General features: G+C 46.5%; 13 non-coding genes and 1 pseudogene across 13 annotated transcripts; all 14 read left to right on the forward strand.

Annotated features, from left to right (window-relative positions):
* Window positions 1-295: 295 nt before the first annotated feature.
* LOC142284954 (U2 spliceosomal RNA) lies at window positions 296-486 on the forward strand. The gene has a single exon (XR_012746397.1). It is a non-coding gene; the product is annotated as a U2 spliceosomal RNA (small nuclear RNA).
* A 1,387-nt stretch (window positions 487-1,873) lies between these two features.
* Window positions 1,874-2,064, forward strand: LOC142284955 (U2 spliceosomal RNA). The gene has a single exon (XR_012746398.1). It is a non-coding gene; the product is annotated as a U2 spliceosomal RNA (small nuclear RNA).
* Window positions 2,065-3,451: 1,387 nt separating this feature from the next.
* LOC142284956 (U2 spliceosomal RNA) lies at window positions 3,452-3,642 on the forward strand. The gene has a single exon (XR_012746399.1). It is a non-coding gene; the product is annotated as a U2 spliceosomal RNA (small nuclear RNA).
* A 1,387-nt stretch (window positions 3,643-5,029) lies between these two features.
* Window positions 5,030-5,220, forward strand: LOC142284957 (U2 spliceosomal RNA). Its single transcript, XR_012746400.1, has one exon. It is a non-coding gene; the product is annotated as a U2 spliceosomal RNA (small nuclear RNA).
* A 1,387-nt stretch (window positions 5,221-6,607) lies between these two features.
* On the forward strand, window positions 6,608-6,771 carry LOC142284986 (U2 spliceosomal RNA; annotated as a pseudogene).
* A 685-nt stretch (window positions 6,772-7,456) lies between these two features.
* On the forward strand, window positions 7,457-7,649 carry LOC142284973 (U2 spliceosomal RNA). The gene has a single exon (XR_012746415.1). It is a non-coding gene; the product is annotated as a U2 spliceosomal RNA (small nuclear RNA).
* A 1,387-nt stretch (window positions 7,650-9,036) lies between these two features.
* Window positions 9,037-9,227, forward strand: LOC142284959 (U2 spliceosomal RNA). The gene has a single exon (XR_012746402.1). It is a non-coding gene; the product is annotated as a U2 spliceosomal RNA (small nuclear RNA).
* A 1,387-nt stretch (window positions 9,228-10,614) lies between these two features.
* On the forward strand, window positions 10,615-10,805 carry LOC142284960 (U2 spliceosomal RNA). Its single transcript, XR_012746403.1, has one exon. It is a non-coding gene; the product is annotated as a U2 spliceosomal RNA (small nuclear RNA).
* A 1,387-nt stretch (window positions 10,806-12,192) lies between these two features.
* On the forward strand, window positions 12,193-12,383 carry LOC142284961 (U2 spliceosomal RNA). The gene has a single exon (XR_012746404.1). It is a non-coding gene; the product is annotated as a U2 spliceosomal RNA (small nuclear RNA).
* A 1,387-nt stretch (window positions 12,384-13,770) lies between these two features.
* LOC142284962 (U2 spliceosomal RNA) lies at window positions 13,771-13,961 on the forward strand. Its single transcript, XR_012746405.1, has one exon. It is a non-coding gene; the product is annotated as a U2 spliceosomal RNA (small nuclear RNA).
* A 1,387-nt stretch (window positions 13,962-15,348) lies between these two features.
* On the forward strand, window positions 15,349-15,539 carry LOC142284963 (U2 spliceosomal RNA). The gene has a single exon (XR_012746406.1). It is a non-coding gene; the product is annotated as a U2 spliceosomal RNA (small nuclear RNA).
* Window positions 15,540-16,926: 1,387 nt separating this feature from the next.
* On the forward strand, window positions 16,927-17,117 carry LOC142284964 (U2 spliceosomal RNA). The gene has a single exon (XR_012746407.1). It is a non-coding gene; the product is annotated as a U2 spliceosomal RNA (small nuclear RNA).
* A 1,387-nt stretch (window positions 17,118-18,504) lies between these two features.
* On the forward strand, window positions 18,505-18,695 carry LOC142284965 (U2 spliceosomal RNA). The gene has a single exon (XR_012746408.1). It is a non-coding gene; the product is annotated as a U2 spliceosomal RNA (small nuclear RNA).
* A 1,387-nt stretch (window positions 18,696-20,082) lies between these two features.
* Window positions 20,083-20,273, forward strand: LOC142284966 (U2 spliceosomal RNA). The gene has a single exon (XR_012746409.1). It is a non-coding gene; the product is annotated as a U2 spliceosomal RNA (small nuclear RNA).
* The last annotated feature ends 950 nt before the right edge of the window (window positions 20,274-21,223 follow it).

The raw sequence follows: 21,223 nt of genomic DNA on the forward strand, positions 1-21,223 counted from the left end.
AAAGTCAGGCAACCTGTCCTGTCCGTCTTTTTGTATCGTGAATTGGAAAGACTGCAAGGGGGAGGGGAGTTGCTTGCGCCCTAAAGGAGGAGTTATTCAGATTCATTGCAGTGGGCGGCGGCTGCAAAACGCACCATTCTTCTTGTTTTGGCTCTGCAAAGCAGCCTTTTCAAGGGTTGGCTTGGGTGACAAAATGTCTTGTGTAGGCGTGGGTTTGTCTCCCTCTCGCTCTCTCTCCCTAAGATGTGTCCGGCATAGGCCAGGGTGCCACTCGAGGCCCAAACCAATTCTGGTTATCGCTTCTCGGCCTTTTGGCTAAGATCAAGTGTAGTATCTGTTCTTATCAGTTTAATATCTGATACGTCCCCTATCTGGGGACCATATATTAAATGGATTTTTAGAACAGGGAGATGGAAAAAGAGCTTGCTCTGTCCACTCCACGCATTGACCTGGTATTGCAGTACCTCCAGGAACGGTGCACCCCTTCTTAACCCAGTTTCCAAAAGCAGAACTCAATTCACCTGATTCATATTAGCCCGATTTAATGAATTGGAAGAAAGCATACGTCTTCATATGCACCTCAATTTGGCCCATTCACTTTTCACACTTCCTCCTTTTGTTTTTTATCTTTCACACTTTTGACTTTCTTTATTCATCCAAATAGCAAACTCATCACCACTCAACCTGACCAACTCGGCTATGTCCCCGTGCTGCAGTTCTCTGTCTTATCTAGATCATTTGCAATTGAATGGAATAGATCCCTTTTGGACAAAGTGGATTCACCTGCTGCTGCAGTGACCACAGGTGTGATAACATCTAGAATTGGCATCTGGTGCGATCTCTCCGCTTCCACTCCAAAGAAAGTTACCTGTTTATTCCTATCATGCATTGGTTTTTGGGGTTTTCTTTGAGTAATGATGATCTCTTTAGTAGTCTGTTGGCGCCCTCTCCTGGAGGAATAGTTTGCTTGCTCTTGGACATTCTAAAAGAGAGGTCATGATAGACATTGAGCTTCTGAGCTCAATTGGGGACAGTCATGGGTGATGAATGTTTGCAACCTACTGCGAAGCCTCATACCGCAATATAAGGAACGTCAAATACTAAGAAAGGGCGGCCTATGAAAGAATTACTACTTTCAATAAGTACACTTAAACGGCTAATTGGGAATAGAAAAACTGTAAAAAGCCCTCTGAGAAAGCCCCCCTCTAACCTTTGATAGTAAGCTTTTCTGTAGTCTGCCTGTTGATGTATTTTCCGTTTGAACTGTGCACAACATGAAGAGACGGAACACTGGCGGCTTGTCACAATGCCCCCCGATGACATCACAATAGCGCTGCTGCCTAGAAAACAAGCTGCGCAGAAGAAGTTGTTCTTTGGGTGGGAGGGTGGGCTAGTGGAAGGAGGGGGCAATCTCTTTTTTTCCCGGGTGGTAGGGGGATGACAGGAGAAGGGAAGCGGGTGGTGAGAAAGGTACAGAGGGCAGGGTTTGGGGGCTGGGAAGGAAAGGGAAAAGATTAGGGTTTGGGGATGATGAAAGGGCTTTCTACGGGTAAGGATGGCAAAGGGTGGCAGTGACGGAAAGTCAGGCAACCTGTCCTGTCCGTCTTTTTGTATCGTGAATTGGAAAGACTGCAAGGGGGAGGGGAGTTGCTTGCGCCCTAAAGGAGGAGTTATTCAGATTCATTGCAGTGGGCGGCGGCTGCAAAACGCACCATTCTTCTTGTTTTGGCTCTGCAAAGCAGCCTTTTCAAGGGTTGGCTTGGGTGACAAAATGTCTTGTGTAGGCGTGGGTTTGTCTCCCTCTCGCTCTCTCTCCCTAAGATGTGTCCGGCATAGGCCAGGGTGCCACTCGAGGCCCAAACCAATTCTGGTTATCGCTTCTCGGCCTTTTGGCTAAGATCAAGTGTAGTATCTGTTCTTATCAGTTTAATATCTGATACGTCCCCTATCTGGGGACCATATATTAAATGGATTTTTAGAACAGGGAGATGGAAAAAGAGCTTGCTCTGTCCACTCCACGCATTGACCTGGTATTGCAGTACCTCCAGGAACGGTGCACCCCTTCTTAACCCAGTTTCCAAAAGCAGAACTCAATTCACCTGATTCATATTAGCCCGATTTAATGAATTGGAAGAAAGCATACGTCTTCATATGCACCTCAATTTGGCCCATTCACTTTTCACACTTCCTCCTTTTGTTTTTTATCTTTCACACTTTTGACTTTCTTTATTCATCCAAATAGCAAACTCATCACCACTCAACCTGACCAACTCGGCTATGTCCCCGTGCTGCAGTTCTCTGTCTTATCTAGATCATTTGCAATTGAATGGAATAGATCCCTTTTGGACAAAGTGGATTCACCTGCTGCTGCAGTGACCACAGGTGTGATAACATCTAGAATTGGCATCTGGTGCGATCTCTCCGCTTCCACTCCAAAGAAAGTTACCTGTTTATTCCTATCATGCATTGGTTTTTGGGGTTTTCTTTGAGTAATGATGATCTCTTTAGTAGTCTGTTGGCGCCCTCTCCTGGAGGAATAGTTTGCTTGCTCTTGGACATTCTAAAAGAGAGGTCATGATAGACATTGAGCTTCTGAGCTCAATTGGGGACAGTCATGGGTGATGAATGTTTGCAACCTACTGCGAAGCCTCATACCGCAATATAAGGAACGTCAAATACTAAGAAAGGGCGGCCTATGAAAGAATTACTACTTTCAATAAGTACACTTAAACGGCTAATTGGGAATAGAAAAACTGTAAAAAGCCCTCTGAGAAAGCCCCCCTCTAACCTTTGATAGTAAGCTTTTCTGTAGTCTGCCTGTTGATGTATTTTCCGTTTGAACTGTGCACAACATGAAGAGACGGAACACTGGCGGCTTGTCACAATGCCCCCCGATGACATCACAATAGCGCTGCTGCCTAGAAAACAAGCTGCGCAGAAGAAGTTGTTCTTTGGGTGGGAGGGTGGGCTAGTGGAAGGAGGGGGCAATCTCTTTTTTTCCCGGGTGGTAGGGGGATGACAGGAGAAGGGAAGCGGGTGGTGAGAAAGGTACAGAGGGCAGGGTTTGGGGGCTGGGAAGGAAAGGGAAAAGATTAGGGTTTGGGGATGATGAAAGGGCTTTCTACGGGTAAAGATGGCAAAGGGTGGCAGTGACGGAAAGTCAGGCAACCTGTCCTGTCCGTCTTTTTGTATCGTGAATTGGAAAGACTGCAAGGGGGAGGGGAGTTGCTTGCGCCCTAAAGGAGGAGTTATTCAGATTCATTGCAGTGGGCGGCGGCTGCAAAACGCACCATTCTTCTTGTTTTGGCTCTGCAAAGCAGCCTTTTCAAGGGTTGGCTTGGGTGACAAAATGTCTTGTGTAGGCGTGGGTTTGTCTCCCTCTCGCTCTCTCTCCCTAAGATGTGTCCGGCATAGGCCAGGGTGCCACTCGAGGCCCAAACCAATTCTGGTTATCGCTTCTCGGCCTTTTGGCTAAGATCAAGTGTAGTATCTGTTCTTATCAGTTTAATATCTGATACGTCCCCTATCTGGGGACCATATATTAAATGGATTTTTAGAACAGGGAGATGGAAAAAGAGCTTGCTCTGTCCACTCCACGCATTGACCTGGTATTGCAGTACCTCCAGGAACGGTGCACCCCTTCTTAACCCAGTTTCCAAAAGCAGAACTCAATTCACCTGATTCATATTAGCCCGATTTAATGAATTGGAAGAAAGCATACGTCTTCATATGCACCTCAATTTGGCCCATTCACTTTTCACACTTCCTCCTTTTGTTTTTTATCTTTCACACTTTTGACTTTCTTTATTCATCCAAATAGCAAACTCATCACCACTCAACCTGACCAACTCGGCTATGTCCCCGTGCTGCAGTTCTCTGTCTTATCTAGATCATTTGCAATTGAATGGAATAGATCCCTTTTGGACAAAGTGGATTCACCTGCTGCTGCAGTGACCACAGGTGTGATAACATCTAGAATTGGCATCTGGTGCGATCTCTCCGCTTCCACTCCAAAGAAAGTTACCTGTTTATTCCTATCATGCATTGGTTTTTGGGGTTTTCTTTGAGTAATGATGATCTCTTTAGTAGTCTGTTGGCGCCCTCTCCTGGAGGAATAGTTTGCTTGCTCTTGGACATTCTAAAAGAGAGGTCATGATAGACATTGAGCTTCTGAGCTCAATTGGGGACAGTCATGGGTGATGAATGTTTGCAACCTACTGCGAAGCCTCATACCGCAATATAAGGAACGTCAAATACTAAGAAAGGGCGGCCTATGAAAGAATTACTACTTTCAATAAGTACACTTAAACGGCTAATTGGGAATAGAAAAACTGTAAAAAGCCCTCTGAGAAAGCCCCCCTCTAACCTTTGATAGTAAGCTTTTCTGTAGTCTGCCTGTTGATGTATTTTCCGTTTGAACTGTGCACAACATGAAGAGACGGAACACTGGCGGCTTGTCACAATGCCCCCCGATGACATCACAATAGCGCTGCTGCCTAGAAAACAAGCTGCGCAGAAGAAGTTGTTCTTTGGGTGGGAGGGTGGGCTAGTGGAAGGAGGGGGCAATCTCTTTTTTTCCCGGGTGGTAGGGGGATGACAGGAGAAGGGAAGCGGGTGGTGAGAAAGGTACAGAGGGCAGGGTTTGGGGGCTGGGAAGGAAAGGGAAAAGATTAGGGTTTGGGGATGATGAAAGGGCTTTCTACGGGTAAGGATGGCAAAGGGTGGCAGTGACGGAAAGTCAGGCAACCTGTCCTGTCCGTCTTTTTGTATCGTGAATTGGAAAGACTGCAAGGGGGAGGGGAGTTGCTTGCGCCCTAAAGGAGGAGTTATTCAGATTCATTGCAGTGGGCGGCGGCTGCAAAACGCACCATTCTTCTTGTTTTGGCTCTGCAAAGCAGCCTTTTCAAGGGTTGGCTTGGGTGACAAAATGTCTTGTGTAGGCGTGGGTTTGTCTCCCTCTCGCTCTCTCTCCCTAAGATGTGTCCGGCATAGGCCAGGGTGCCACTCGAGGCCCAAACCAATTCTGGTTATCGCTTCTCGGCCTTTTGGCTAAGATCAAGTGTAGTATCTGTTCTTATCAGTTTAATATCTGATACGTCCCCTATCTGGGGACCATATATTAAATGGATTTTTAGAACAGGGAGATGGAAAAAGAGCTTGCTCTGTCCACTCCACGCATTGACCTGGTATTGCAGTACCTCCAGGAACGGTGCACCCCTTCTTAACCCAGTTTCCAAAAGCAGAACTCAATTCACCTGATTCATATTAGCCCGATTTAATGAATTGGAAGAAAGCATACGTCTTCATATGCACCTCAATTTGGCCCATTCACTTTTCACACTTCCTCCTTTTGTTTTTTATCTTTCACACTTTTGACTTTCTTTATTCATCCAAATAGCAAACTCATCACCACTCAACCTGACCAACTCGGCTATGTCCCCGTGCTGCAGTTCTCTGTCTTATCTAGATCATTTGCAATTGAATGGAATAGATCCCTTTTGGACAAAGTGGATTCACCTGCTGCTGCAGTGACCACAGGTGTGATAACATCTAGAATTGGCATCTGGTGCGATCTCTCCGCTTCCACTCCAAAGAAAGTTACCTGTTTATTCCTATCATGCATTGGTTTTTGGGGTTTTCTTTGAGTAATGATGATCTCTTTAGTAGTCTGTTGGCGCCCTCTCCTGGAGGAATAGTTTGCTTGCTCTTGGACATTCTAAAAGAGAGGTCATGATAGACATTGAGCTTCTGAGCTCAATTGGGGACAGTCATGGGTGATGAATGTTTGCAACCTACTGCGAAGCCTCATACCGCAATATAAGGAACGTCAAATACTAAGAAAGGGCGGCCTATGAAAGAATTACTACTTTCAATAAGTACACTTAAACGGCTAATTGGGAATAGAAAAACTGTAAAAAGCCCTCTGAGAAAGCCCCCCTCTAACCTTTGATAGTAAGCTTTTCTGTAGTCTGCCTGTTGATGTATTTTCCGTTTGAACTGTGCACAACATGAAGAGACGGAACACTGGCGGCTTGTCACAATGCCCCCCGATGACATCACAATAGCGCTGCTGCCTAGAAAACAAGCTGCGCAGAAGAAGTTGTTCTTTGGGTGGGAGGGTGGGCTAGTGGAAGGAGGGGGCAATCTCTTTTTTTCCCGGGTGGTAGGGGGATGACAGGAGAAGGGAAGCGGGTGGTGAGAAAGGTACAGAGGGCAGGGTTTGGGGGCTGGGAAGGAAAGGGAAAAGATTAGGGTTTGGGGATGATGAAAGGGCTTTCTACGGGTAAGGATGGCAAAGGGTGGCAGTGACGGAAAGTCAGGCAACCTGTCCTGTCCGTCTTTTTGTATCGTGAATTGGAAAGACTGCAAGGGGGAGGGGAGTTGCTTGCGCCCTAAAGGAGGAGTTATTCAGATTCATTGCAGTGGGCGGCGGCTGCAAAACGCACCATTCTTCTTGTTTTGGCTCTGCAAAGCAGCCTTTTCAAGGGTTGGCTTGGGTGACAAAATGTCTTGTGTAGGCGTGGGTTTGTCTCCCTCTCGCTCTCTCTCCCTAAGATGTGTCCGGCATAGGCCAGGGTGCCACTCGAGGCCCAAACCAATTCTGGTTATCGCTTCTCGGCCTTTTGGCTAAGATCAAGTGTAGTATCTGTTCTTATCGCTTCTCGGCCTTTAGGCTAAGATCAAGTGTAGTGTTGTTCGAAGAGGTGGTTTAAGCTCCAGGCCACCTTAGTACAATGATACAATGCACACTGGAAGGTTGCGCTTGCTAGTACTCTGGGTGGATAGTATATTCATCTAGAGGAAAACATGGCCCTACCAGGATCGAGGCTATTAGACTGAGTAAGGGTGGGGGGCTATGGTACAACGTGCCCCAGGACTGACGACCCTGGAGTGAGTCTGAGCTTGCTGGCTTGGGACCCCGGCAAGCCTTGGGCTCTGTAGCACACCGTACCTTGCCTTTTCATACTTTTTGAGCATATTACCCTATCCCGGCCTTCTGGCTAGGAAGGGAAATTTTTATAATCCCGGTCGGAGGTCTGGTCAGCTTTGGGCTGAGAAACTAACACCCGGTTGGAGGTCCGGGTCAGCTTCGGCTGAGAAACCAACACCCGGTTGGAGGTCTGGGTCAGCTTCGGCTGAGAAACCAACACCCGGTTGGAGGTCCGGTTAGCCTTGGGCTGAGAAACCAACACCGGTTGACGGTCCGGGCAGTTTCGGCTGCGAAACCAACAACTAGTAGCTCTCTACTCCACTTGGGTAAGATGCCTGGGTGGACGCTGGGAGCAACGACAAGGCTCAACCAGGCTTCGGCTTGGGGGAGCACCGAAGATCCCTGACCCTTGCTGTGGCCTTCTGGCTCGGAGGGACGGGGTTGATTTTTGGGGACCCTCTCCTCACGGTGGGGTCCACACGAATCCTAGCCTTTGCACTGTTTTTGGTGTGACTTCGGTCATGCATTTTTTGTGGTGCTTTGGAAAGCTTCATTAAATCAAAAATCTGTTCTTATCAGTTTAATATCTGATACGTCCCCTATCTGGGGACCATATATTAAATGGATTTTTAGAACAGGGAGATGGAAAAAGAGCTTGCTCTGTCCACTCCACGCATTGACCTGGTATTGCAGTACCTCCAGGAACGGTGCACCCCTTCTTAACCCAGTTTCCAAAAGCAGAACTCAATTCACCTGATTCATATTAGCCCGATTTAATGAATTGGAAGAAAGCATACGTCTTCATATGCACCTCAATTTGGCCCATTCACTTTTCACACTTCCTCCTTTTGTTTTTTATCTTTCACACTTTTGACTTTCTTTATTCATCCAAATAGCAAACTCATCACCACTCAACCTGACCAACTCGGCTATGTCCCCGTGCTGCAGTTCTCTGTCTTATCTAGATCATTTGCAATTGAATGGAATAGATCCCTTTTGGACAAAGTGGATTCACCTGCTGCTGCAGTGACCACAGGTGTGATAACATCTAGAATTGGCATCTGGTGCGATCTCTCCGCTTCCACTCCAAAGAAAGTTACCTGTTTATTCCTATCATGCATTGGTTTTTGGGGTTTTCTTTGAGTAATGATGATCTCTTTAGTAGTCTGTTGGCGCCCTCTCCTGGAGGAATAGTTTGCTTGCTCTTGGACATTCTAAAAGAGAGGTCATGATAGACATTGAGCTTCTGAGCTCAATTGGGGACAGTCATGGGTGATGAATGTTTGCAACCTACTGCGAAGCCTCATACCGCAATATAAGGAACGTCAAATACTAAGAAAGGGCGGCCTATGAAAGAATTACTACTTTCAATAAGTACACTTAAACGGCTAATTGGGAATAGAAAAACTGTAAAAAGCCCTCTGAGAAAGCCCCCCTCTAACCTTTGATAGTAAGCTTTTCTGTAGTCTGCCTGTTGATGTATTTTCCGTTTGAACTGTGCACAACATGAAGAGACGGAACACTGGCGGCTTGTCACAATGCCCCCCGATGACATCACAATAGCGCTGCTGCCTAGAAAACAAGCTGCGCAGAAGAAGTTGTTCTTTGGGTGGGAGGGTGGGCTAGTGGAAGGAGGGGGCAATCTCTTTTTTTCCCGGGTGGTAGGGGGATGACAGGAGAAGGGAAGCGGGTGGTGAGAAAGGTACAGAGGGCAGGGTTTGGGGGCTGGGAAGGAAAGGGAAAAGATTAGGGTTTGGGGATGATGAAAGGGCTTTCTACGGGTAAGGATGGCAAAGGGTGGCAGTGACGGAAAGTCAGGCAACCTGTCCTGTCCGTCTTTTTGTATCGTGAATTGGAAAGACTGCAAGGGGGAGGGGAGTTGCTTGCGCCCTAAAGGAGGAGTTATTCAGATTCATTGCAGTGGGCGGCGGCTGCAAAACGCACCATTCTTCTTGTTTTGGCTCTGCAAAGCAGCCTTTTCAAGGGTTGGCTTGGGTGACAAAATGTCTTGTGTAGGCGTGGGTTTGTCTCCCTCTCGCTCTCTCTCCCTAAGATGTGTCCGGCATAGGCCAGGGTGCCACTCGAGGCCCAAACCAATTCTGGTTATCGCTTCTCGGCCTTTTGGCTAAGATCAAGTGTAGTATCTGTTCTTATCAGTTTAATATCTGATACGTCCCCTATCTGGGGACCATATATTAAATGGATTTTTAGAACAGGGAGATGGAAAAAGAGCTTGCTCTGTCCACTCCACGCATTGACCTGGTATTGCAGTACCTCCAGGAACGGTGCACCCCTTCTTAACCCAGTTTCCAAAAGCAGAACTCAATTCACCTGATTCATATTAGCCCGATTTAATGAATTGGAAGAAAGCATACGTCTTCATATGCACCTCAATTTGGCCCATTCACTTTTCACACTTCCTCCTTTTGTTTTTTATCTTTCACACTTTTGACTTTCTTTATTCATCCAAATAGCAAACTCATCACCACTCAACCTGACCAACTCGGCTATGTCCCCGTGCTGCAGTTCTCTGTCTTATCTAGATCATTTGCAATTGAATGGAATAGATCCCTTTTGGACAAAGTGGATTCACCTGCTGCTGCAGTGACCACAGGTGTGATAACATCTAGAATTGGCATCTGGTGCGATCTCTCCGCTTCCACTCCAAAGAAAGTTACCTGTTTATTCCTATCATGCATTGGTTTTTGGGGTTTTCTTTGAGTAATGATGATCTCTTTAGTAGTCTGTTGGCGCCCTCTCCTGGAGGAATAGTTTGCTTGCTCTTGGACATTCTAAAAGAGAGGTCATGATAGACATTGAGCTTCTGAGCTCAATTGGGGACAGTCATGGGTGATGAATGTTTGCAACCTACTGCGAAGCCTCATACCGCAATATAAGGAACGTCAAATACTAAGAAAGGGCGGCCTATGAAAGAATTACTACTTTCAATAAGTACACTTAAACGGCTAATTGGGAATAGAAAAACTGTAAAAAGCCCTCTGAGAAAGCCCCCCTCTAACCTTTGATAGTAAGCTTTTCTGTAGTCTGCCTGTTGATGTATTTTCCGTTTGAACTGTGCACAACATGAAGAGACGGAACACTGGCGGCTTGTCACAATGCCCCCCGATGACATCACAATAGCGCTGCTGCCTAGAAAACAAGCTGCGCAGAAGAAGTTGTTCTTTGGGTGGGAGGGTGGGCTAGTGGAAGGAGGGGGCAATCTCTTTTTTTCCCGGGTGGTAGGGGGATGACAGGAGAAGGGAAGCGGGTGGTGAGAAAGGTACAGAGGGCAGGGTTTGGGGGCTGGGAAGGAAAGGGAAAAGATTAGGGTTTGGGGATGATGAAAGGGCTTTCTACGGGTAAGGATGGCAAAGGGTGGCAGTGACGGAAAGTCAGGCAACCTGTCCTGTCCGTCTTTTTGTATCGTGAATTGGAAAGACTGCAAGGGGGAGGGGAGTTGCTTGCGCCCTAAAGGAGGAGTTATTCAGATTCATTGCAGTGGGCGGCGGCTGCAAAACGCACCATTCTTCTTGTTTTGGCTCTGCAAAGCAGCCTTTTCAAGGGTTGGCTTGGGTGACAAAATGTCTTGTGTAGGCGTGGGTTTGTCTCCCTCTCGCTCTCTCTCCCTAAGATGTGTCCGGCATAGGCCAGGGTGCCACTCGAGGCCCAAACCAATTCTGGTTATCGCTTCTCGGCCTTTTGGCTAAGATCAAGTGTAGTATCTGTTCTTATCAGTTTAATATCTGATACGTCCCCTATCTGGGGACCATATATTAAATGGATTTTTAGAACAGGGAGATGGAAAAAGAGCTTGCTCTGTCCACTCCACGCATTGACCTGGTATTGCAGTACCTCCAGGAACGGTGCACCCCTTCTTAACCCAGTTTCCAAAAGCAGAACTCAATTCACCTGATTCATATTAGCCCGATTTAATGAATTGGAAGAAAGCATACGTCTTCATATGCACCTCAATTTGGCCCATTCACTTTTCACACTTCCTCCTTTTGTTTTTTATCTTTCACACTTTTGACTTTCTTTATTCATCCAAATAGCAAACTCATCACCACTCAACCTGACCAACTCGGCTATGTCCCCGTGCTGCAGTTCTCTGTCTTATCTAGATCATTTGCAATTGAATGGAATAGATCCCTTTTGGACAAAGTGGATTCACCTGCTGCTGCAGTGACCACAGGTGTGATAACATCTAGAATTGGCATCTGGTGCGATCTCTCCGCTTCCACTCCAAAGAAAGTTACCTGTTTATTCCTATCATGCATTGGTTTTTGGGGTTTTCTTTGAGTAATGATGATCTCTTTAGTAGTCTGTTGGCGCCCTCTCCTGGAGGAATAGTTTGCTTGCTCTTGGACATTCTAAAAGAGAGGTCATGATAGACATTGAGCTTCTGAGCTCAATTGGGGACAGTCATGGGTGATGAATGTTTGCAACCTACTGCGAAGCCTCATACCGCAATATAAGGAACGTCAAATACTAAGAAAGGGCGGCCTATGAAAGAATTACTACTTTCAATAAGTACACTTAAATGGCTAATTGGGAATAGAAAAACTGTAAAAAGCCCTCTGAGAAAGCCCCCCTCTAACCTTTGATAGTAAGCTTTTCTGTAGTCTGCCTGTTGATGTATTTTCCGTTTGAACTGTGCACAACATGAAGAGACGGAACACTGGCGGCTTGTCACAATGCCCCCCGATGACATCACAATAGCGCTGCTGCCTAGAAAACAAGCTGCGCAGAAGAAGTTGTTCTTTGGGTGGGAGGGTGGGCTAGTGGAAGGAGGGGGCAATCTCTTTTTTTCCCGGGTGGTAGGGGGATGACAGGAGAAGGGAAGCGGGTGGTGAGAAAGGTACAGAGGGCAGGGTTTGGGGGCTGGGAAGGAAAGGGAAAAGATTAGGGTTTGGGGATGATGAAAGGGCTTTCTACGGGTAAGGATGGCAAAGGGTGGCAGTGACGGAAAGTCAGGCAACCTGTCCTGTCCGTCTTTTTGTATCGTGAATTGGAAAGACTGCAAGGGGGAGGGGAGTTGCTTGCGCCCTAAAGGAGGAGTTATTCAGATTCATTGCAGTGGGCGGCGGCTGCAAAACGCACCATTCTTCTTGTTTTGGCTCTGCAAAGCAGCCTTTTCAAGGGTTGGCTTGGGTGACAAAATGTCTTGTGTAGGCGTGGGTTTGTCTCCCTCTCGCTCTCTCTCCCTAAGATGTGTCCGGCATAGGCCAGGGTGCCACTCGAGGCCCAAACCAATTCTGGTTATCGCTTCTCGGCCTTTTGGCTAAGATCAAGTGTAGTATCTGTTCTTATCAGTTTAATATCTGATACGTCCCCTATCTGGGGACCATATATTAAATGGATTTTTAGAACAGGGAGATGGAAAAAGAGCTTGCTCTGTCCACTCCACGCATTGACCTGGTATTGCAGTACCTCCAGGAACGGTGCACCCCTTCTTAACCCAGTTTCCAAAAGCAGAACTCAATTCACCTGATTCATATTAGCCCGATTTAATGAATTGGAAGAAAGCATACGTCTTCATATGCACCTCAATTTGGCCCATTCACTTTTCACACTTCCTCCTTTTGTTTTTTATCTTTCACACTTTTGACTTTCTTTATTCATCCAAATAGCAAACTCATCACCACTCAACCTGACCAACTCGGCTATGTCCCCGTGCTGCAGTTCTCTGTCTTATCTAGATCATTTGCAATTGAATGGAATAGATCCCTTTTGGACAAAGTGGATTCACCTGCTGCTGCAGTGACCACAGGTGTGATAACATCTAGAATTGGCATCTGGTGCGATCTCTCCGCTTCCACTCCAAAGAAAGTTACCTGTTTATTCCTATCATGCATTGGTTTTTGGGGTTTTCTTTGAGTAATGATGATCTCTTTAGTAGTCTGTTGGCGCCCTCTCCTGGAGGAATAGTTTGCTTGCTCTTGGACATTCTAAAAGAGAGGTCATGATAGACATTGAGCTTCTGAGCTCAATTGGGGACAGTCATGGGTGATGAATGTTTGCAACCTACTGCGAAGCCTCATACCGCAATATAAGGAACGTCAAATACTAAGAAAGGGCGGCCTATGAAAGAATTACTACTTTCAATAAGTACACTTAAACGGCTAATTGGGAATAGAAAAACTGTAAAAAGCCCTCTGAGAAAGCCCCCCTCTAACCTTTGATAGTAAGCTTTTCTGTAGTCTGCCTGTTGATGTATTTTCCGTTTGAACTGTGCACAACATGAAGAGACGGAACACTGGCGGCTTGTCACAATGCCCCCCGATGACATCACAATAGCGCTGCTGCCTAGAAAACAAGCTGCGCAGAAGAAGTTGTTCTTTGGGTGGGAGGGTGGGCTAGTGGAAGGAGGGGGCAATCTCTTTTTTTCCCGGGTGGTAGGGGGATGACAGGAGAAGGGAAGCGGGTGGTGAGAAAGGTACAGAGGGCAGGGTTTGGGGGCTGGGAAGGAAAGGGAAAAGATTAGGGTTTGGGGATGATGAAAGGGCTTTCTACGGGTAAGGATGGCAAAGGGTGGCAGTGACGGAAAGTCAGGCAACCTGTCCTGTCCGTCTTTTTGTATCGTGAATTGGAAAGACTGCAAGGGGGAGGGGAGTTGCTTGCGCCCTAAAGGAGGAGTTATTCAGATTCATTGCAGTGGGCGGCGGCTGCAAAACGCACCATTCTTCTTGTTTTGGCTCTGCAAAGCAGCCTTTTCAAGGGTTGGCTTGGGTGACAAAATGTCTTGTGTAGGCGTGGGTTTGTCTCCCTCTCGCTCTCTCTCCCTAAGATGTGTCCGGCATAGGCCAGGGTGCCACTCGAGGCCCAAACCAATTCTGGTTATCGCTTCTCGGCCTTTTGGCTAAGATCAAGTGTAGTATCTGTTCTTATCAGTTTAATATCTGATACGTCCCCTATCTGGGGACCATATATTAAATGGATTTTTAGAACAGGGAGATGGAAAAAGAGCTTGCTCTGTCCACTCCACGCATTGACCTGGTATTGCAGTACCTCCAGGAACGGTGCACCCCTTCTTAACCCAGTTTCCAAAAGCAGAACTCAATTCACCTGATTCATATTAGCCCGATTTAATGAATTGGAAGAAAGCATACGTCTTCATATGCACCTCAATTTGGCCCATTCACTTTTCACACTTCCTCCTTTTGTTTTTTATCTTTCACACTTTTGACTTTCTTTATTCATCCAAATAGCAAACTCATCACCACTCAACCTGACCAACTCGGCTATGTCCCCGTGCTGCAGTTCTCTGTCTTATCTAGATCATTTGCAATTGAATGGAATAGATCCCTTTTGGACAAAGTGGATTCACCTGCTGCTGCAGTGACCACAGGTGTGATAACATCTAGAATTGGCATCTGGTGCGATCTCTCCGCTTCCACTCCAAAGAAAGTTACCTGTTTATTCCTATCATGCATTGGTTTTTGGGGTTTTCTTTGAGTAATGATGATCTCTTTAGTAGTCTGTTGGCGCCCTCTCCTGGAGGAATAGTTTGCTTGCTCTTGGACATTCTAAAAGAGAGGTCATGATAGACATTGAGCTTCTGAGCTCAATTGGGGACAGTCATGGGTGATGAATGTTTGCAACCTACTGCGAAGCCTCATACCGCAATATAAGGAACGTCAAATACTAAGAAAGGGCGGCCTATGAAAGAATTACTACTTTCAATAAGTACACTTAAACGGCTAATTGGGAATAGAAAAACTGTAAAAAGCCCTCTGAGAAAGCCCCCCTCTAACCTTTGATAGTAAGCTTTTCTGTAGTCTGCCTGTTGATGTATTTTCCGTTTGAACTGTGCACAACATGAAGAGACGGAACACTGGCGGCTTGTCACAATGCCCCCCGATGACATCACAATAGCGCTGCTGCCTAGAAAACAAGCTGCGCAGAAGAAGTTGTTCTTTGGGTGGGAGGGTGGGCTAGTGGAAGGAGGGGGCAATCTCTTTTTTTCCCGGGTGGTAGGGGGATGACAGGAGAAGGGAAGCGGGTGGTGAGAAAGGTACAGAGGGCAGGGTTTGGGGGCTGGGAAGGAAAGGGAAAAGATTAGGGTTTGGGGATGATGAAAGGGCTTTCTACGGGTAAGGATGGCAAAGGGTGGCAGTGACGGAAAGTCAGGCAACCTGTCCTGTCCGTCTTTTTGTATCGTGAATTGGAAAGACTGCAAGGGGGAGGGGAGTTGCTTGCGCCCTAAAGGAGGAGTTATTCAGATTCATTGCAGTGGGCGGCGGCTGCAAAACGCACCATTCTTCTTGTTTTGGCTCTGCAAAGCAGCCTTTTCAAGGGTTGGCTTGGGTGACAAAATGTCTTGTGTAGGCGTGGGTTTGTCTCCCTCTCGCTCTCTCTCCCTAAGATGTGTCCGGCATAGGCCAGGGTGCCACTCGAGGCCCAAACCAATTCTGGTTATCGCTTCTCGGCCTTTTGGCTAAGATCAAGTGTAGTATCTGTTCTTATCAGTTTAATATCTGATACGTCCCCTATCTGGGGACCATATATTAAATGGATTTTTAGAACAGGGAGATGGAAAAAGAGCTTGCTCTGTCCACTCCACGCATTGACCTGGTATTGCAGTACCTCCAGGAACGGTGCACCCCTTCTTAACCCAGTTTCCAAAAGCAGAACTCAATTCACCTGATTCATATTAGCCCGATTTAATGAATTGGAAGAAAGCATACGTCTTCATATGCACCTCAATTTGGCCCATTCACTTTTCACACTTCCTCCTTTTGTTTTTTATCTTTCACACTTTTGACTTTCTTTATTCATCCAAATAGCAAACTCATCACCACTCAACCTGACCAACTCGGCTATGTCCCCGTGCTGCAGTTCTCTGTCTTATCTAGATCATTTGCAATTGAATGGAATAGATCCCTTTTGGACAAAGTGGATTCACCTGCTGCTGCAGTGACCACAGGTGTGATAACATCTAGAATTGGCATCTGGTGCGATCTCTCCGCTTCCACTCCAAAGAAAGTTACCTGTTTATTCCTATCATGCATTGGTTTTTGGGGTTTTCTTTGAGTAATGATGATCTCTTTAGTAGTCTGTTGGCGCCCTCTCCTGGAGGAATAGTTTGCTTGCTCTTGGACATTCTAAAAGAGAGGTCATGATAGACATTGAGCTTCTGAGCTCAATTGGGGACAGTCATGGGTGATGAATGTTTGCAACCTACTGCGAAGCCTCATACCGCAATATAAGGAACGTCAAATACTAAGAAAGGGCGGCCTATGAAAGAATTACTACTTTCAATAAGTACACTTAAACGGCTAATTGGGAATAGAAAAACTGTAAAAAGCCCTCTGAGAAAGCCCCCCTCTAACCTTTGATAGTAAGCTTTTCTGTAGTCTGCCTGTTGATGTATTTTCCGTTTGAACTGTGCACAACATGAAGAGACGGAACACTGGCGGCTTGTCACAATGCCCCCCGATGACATCACAATAGCGCTGCTGCCTAGAAAACAAGCTGCGCAGAAGAAGTTGTTCTTTGGGTGGGAGGGTGGGCTAGTGGAAGGAGGGGGCAATCTCTTTTTTTCCCGGGTGGTAGGGGGATGACAGGAGAAGGGAAGCGGGTGGTGAGAAAGGTACAGAGGGCAGGGTTTGGGGGCTGGGAAGGAAAGGGAAAAGATTAGGGTTTGGGGATGATGAAAGGGCTTTCTACGGGTAAGGATGGCAAAGGGTGGCAGTGACGGAAAGTCAGGCAACCTGTCCTGTCCGTCTTTTTGTATCGTGAATTGGAAAGACTGCAAGGGGGAGGGGAGTTGCTTGCGCCCTAAAGGAGGAGTTATTCAGATTCATTGCAGTGGGCGGCGGCTGCAAAACGCACCATTCTTCTTGTTTTGGCTCTGCAAAGCAGCCTTTTCAAGGGTTGGCTTGGGTGACAAAATGTCTTGTGTAGGCGTGGGTTTGTCTCCCTCTCGCTCTCTCTCCCTAAGATGTGTCCGGCATAGGCCAGGGTGCCACTCGAGGCCCAAACCAATTCTGGTTATCGCTTCTCGGCCTTTTGGCTAAGATCAAGTGTAGTATCTGTTCTTATCAGTTTAATATCTGATACGTCCCCTATCTGGGGACCATATATTAAATGGATTTTTAGAACAGGGAGATGGAAAAAGAGCTTGCTCTGTCCACTCCACGCATTGACCTGGTATTGCAGTACCTCCAGGAACGGTGCACCCCTTCTTAACCCAGTTTCCAAAAGCAGAACTCAATTCACCTGATTCATATTAGCCCGATTTAATGAATTGGAAGAAAGCATACGTCTTCATATGCACCTCAATTTGGCCCATTCACTTTTCACACTTCCTCCTTTTGTTTTTTATCTTTCACACTTTTGACTTTCTTTATTCATCCAAATAGCAAACTCATCACCACTCAACCTGACCAACTCGGCTATGTCCCCGTGCTGCAGTTCTCTGTCTTATCTAGATCATTTGCAATTGAATGGAATAGATCCCTTTTGGACAAAGTGGATTCACCTGCTGCTGCAGTGACCACAGGTGTGATAACATCTAGAATTGGCATCTGGTGCGATCTCTCCGCTTCCACTCCAAAGAAAGTTACCTGTTTATTCCTATCATGCATTGGTTTTTGGGGTTTTCTTTGAGTAATGATGATCTCTTTAGTAGTCTGTTGGCGCCCTCTCCTGGAGGAATAGTTTGCTTGCTCTTGGACATTCTAAAAGAGAGGTCATGATAGCCATTGAGCTTCTGAGCTCAATTGGGGACAGTCATGGGTGATGAATGTTTGCAACCTACTGCGAAGCCTCATACCGCAATATAAGGAACGTCAAATACTAAGAAAGGGCGGCCTATGAAAGAATTACTACTTTCAATAAGTACACTTAAACGGCTAATTGGGAATAGAAAAACTGTAAAAAGCCCTCTGAGAAAGCCCCCCTCTAACCTTTGATAGTAAGCTTTTCTGTAGTCTGCCTGTTGATGTATTTTCCGTTTGAACTGTGCACAACATGAAGAGACGGAACACTGGCGGCTTGTCACAATGCCCCCCGATGACATCACAATAGCGCTGCTGCCTAGAAAACAAGCTGCGCAGAAGAAGTTGTTCTTTGGGTGGGAGGGTGGGCTAGTGGAAGGAGGGGGCAATCTCTTTTTTTCCCGGGTGGTAGGGGGATGACAGGAGAAGGGAAGCGGGTGGTGAGAAAGGTACAGAGGGCAGGGTTTGGGGGCTGGGAAGGAAAGGGAAAAGATTAGGGTTTGGGGATGATGAAAGGGCTTTCTACGGGTAAGGATGGCAAAGGGTGGCAGTGACGGAAAGTCAGGCAACCTGTCCTGTCCGTCTTTTTGTATCGTGAATTGGAAAGACTGCAAGGGGGAGGGGAGTTGCTTGCGCCCTAAAGGAGGAGTTATTCAGATTCATTGCAGTGGGCGGCGGCTGCAAAACGCACCATTCTTCTTGTTTTGGCTCTGCAAAGCAGCCTTTTCAAGGGTTGGCTTGGGTGACAAAATGTCTTGTGTAGGCGTGGGTTTGTCTCCCTCTCGCTCTCTCTCCCTAAGATGTGTCCGGCATAGGCCAGGGTGCCACTCGAGGCCCAAACCAATTCTGGTTATCGCTTCTCGGCCTTTTGGCTAAGATCAAGTGTAGTATCTGTTCTTATCAGTTTAATATCTGATACGTCCCCTATCTGGGGACCATATATTAAATGGATTTTTAGAACAGGGAGATGGAAAAAGAGCTTGCTCTGTCCACTCCACGCATTGACCTGGTATTGCAGTACCTCCAGGAACGGTGCACCCCTTCTTAACCCAGTTTCCAAAAGCAGAACTCAATTCACCTGATTCATATTAGCCCGATTTAATGAATTGGAAGAAAGCATACGTCTTCATATGCACCTCAATTTGGCCCATTCACTTTTCACACTTCCTCCTTTTGTTTTTTATCTTTCACACTTTTGACTTTCTTTATTCATCCAAATAGCAAACTCATCACCACTCAACCTGACCAACTCGGCTATGTCCCCGTGCTGCAGTTCTCTGTCTTATCTAGATCATTTGCAATTGAATGGAATAGATCCCTTTTGGACAAAGTGGATTCACCTGCTGCTGCAGTGACCACAGGTGTGATAACATCTAGAATTGGCATCTGGTGCGATCTCTCCGCTTCCACTCCAAAGAAAGTTACCTGTTTATTCCTATCATGCATTGGTTTTTGGGGTTTTCTTTGAGTAATGATGATCTCTTTAGTAGTCTGTTGGCGCCCTCTCCTGGAGGAATAGTTTGCTTGCTCTTGGACATTCTAAAAGAGAGGTCATGATAGACATTGAGCTTCTGAGCTCAATTGGGGACAGTCATGGGTGATGAATGTTTGCAACCTACTGCGAAGCCTCATACCGCAATATAAGGAACGTCAAATACTAAGAAAGGGCGGCCTATGAAAGAATTACTACTTTCAATAAGTACACTTAAACGGCTAATTGGGAATAGAAAAACTGTAAAAAGCCCTCTGAGAAAGCCCCCCTCTAACCTTTGATAGTAAGCTTTTCTGTAGTCTGCCTGTTGATGTATTTTCCGTTTGAACTGTGCACAACATGAAGAGACGGAACACTGGCGGCTTGTCACAATGCCCCCCGATGACATCACAATAGCGCTGCTGCCTAGAAAACAAGCTGCGCAGAAGAAGTTGTTCTTTGGGTGGGAGGGTGGGCTAGTGGAAGGAGGGGGCAATCTCTTTTTTTCCCGGGTGGTAGGGGGATGACAGGAGAAGGGAAGCGGGTGGTGAGAAAGGTACAGAGGGCAGGGTTTGGGGGCTGGGAAGGAAAGGGAAAAGATTAGGGTTTGGGGATGATGAAAGGGCTTTCTACGGGTAAGGATGGCAAAGGGTGGCAGTGACGGAAAGTCAGGCAACCTGTCCTGTCCGTCTTTTTGTATCGTGAATTGGAAAGACTGCAAGGGGGAGGGGAGTTGCTTGCGCCCTAAAGGAGGAGTTATTCAGATTCATTGCAGTGGGCGGCGGCTGCAAAACGCACCATTCTTCTTGTTTTGGCTCTGCAAAGCAGCCTTTTCAAGGGTTGGCTTGGGTGACAAAATGTCTTGTGTAGGCGTGGGTTTGTCTCCCTCTCGCTCTCTCTCCCTAAGATGTGTCCGGCATAGGCCAGGGTGCCACTCGAGGCCCAAACCAATTCTGGTTATCGCTTCTCGGCCTTTTGGCTAAGATCAAGTGTAGTATCTGTTCTTATCAGTTTAATATCTGATACGTCCCCTATCTGGGGACCATATATTAAATGGATTTTTAGAACAGGGAGATGGAAAAAGAGCTTGCTCTGTCCACTCCACGCATTGACCTGGTATTGCAGTACCTCCAGGAACGGTGCACCCCTTCTTAACCCAGTTTCCAAAAGCAGAACTCAATTCACCTGATTCATATTAGCCCGATTTAATGAATTGGAAGAAAGCATACGTCTTCATATGCACCTCAATTTGGCCCATTCACTTTTCACACTTCCTCCTTTTGTTTTTTATCTTTCACACTTTTGACTTTCTTTATTCATCCAAATAGCAAACTCATCACCACTCAACCTGACCAACTCGGCTATGTCCCCGTGCTGCAGTTCTCTGTCTTATCTAGATCATTTGCAATTGAATGGAATAGATCCCTTTTGGACAAAGTGGATTCACCTGCTGCTGCAGTGACCACAGGTGTGATAACATCTAGAATTGGCATCTGGTGCGATCTCTCCGCTTCCACTCCAAAGAAAGTTACCTGTTTATTCCTATCATGCATTGGTTTTTGGGGTTTTCTTTGAGTAATGATGATCTCTTTAGTAGTCTGTTGGCGCCCTCTCCTGGAGGAATAGTTTGCTTGCTCTTGGACATTCTAAAAGAGAGGTCATGATAGACATTGAGCTTCTGAGCTCAATTGGGGACAGTCATGGGTGATGAATGTTTGCAACCTACTGCGAAGCCTCATACCGCAATATAAGGAACGTCAAATACTAAGAAAGGGCGGCCTATGAAAGAATTACTACTTTCAATAAGTACACTTAAACGGCTAATTGGGAATAGAAAAACTGTAAAAAGCCCTCTGAGAAAGCCCCCCTCTAACCTTTGATAGTAAGCTTTTCTGTAGTCTGCCTGTTGATGTATTTTCCGTTTGAACTGTGCACAACATGAAGAGACGGAACACTGGCGGCTTGTCACAATGCCCCCCGATGACATCACAATAGCGCTGCTGCCTAGAAAACAAGCTGCGCAGAAGAAGTTGTTCTTTGGGTGGGAGGGTGGGCTAGTGGAAGGAGGGGGCAATCTCTTTTTTTCCCGGGTGGTAGGGG

This window comes from Anomaloglossus baeobatrachus, unplaced genomic scaffold (genome assembly GCF_048569485.1).
Source record: "Anomaloglossus baeobatrachus isolate aAnoBae1 unplaced genomic scaffold, aAnoBae1.hap1 Scaffold_586, whole genome shotgun sequence".
Lineage (NCBI taxonomy): Eukaryota > Metazoa > Chordata > Amphibia > Anura > Aromobatidae > Anomaloglossus > Anomaloglossus baeobatrachus.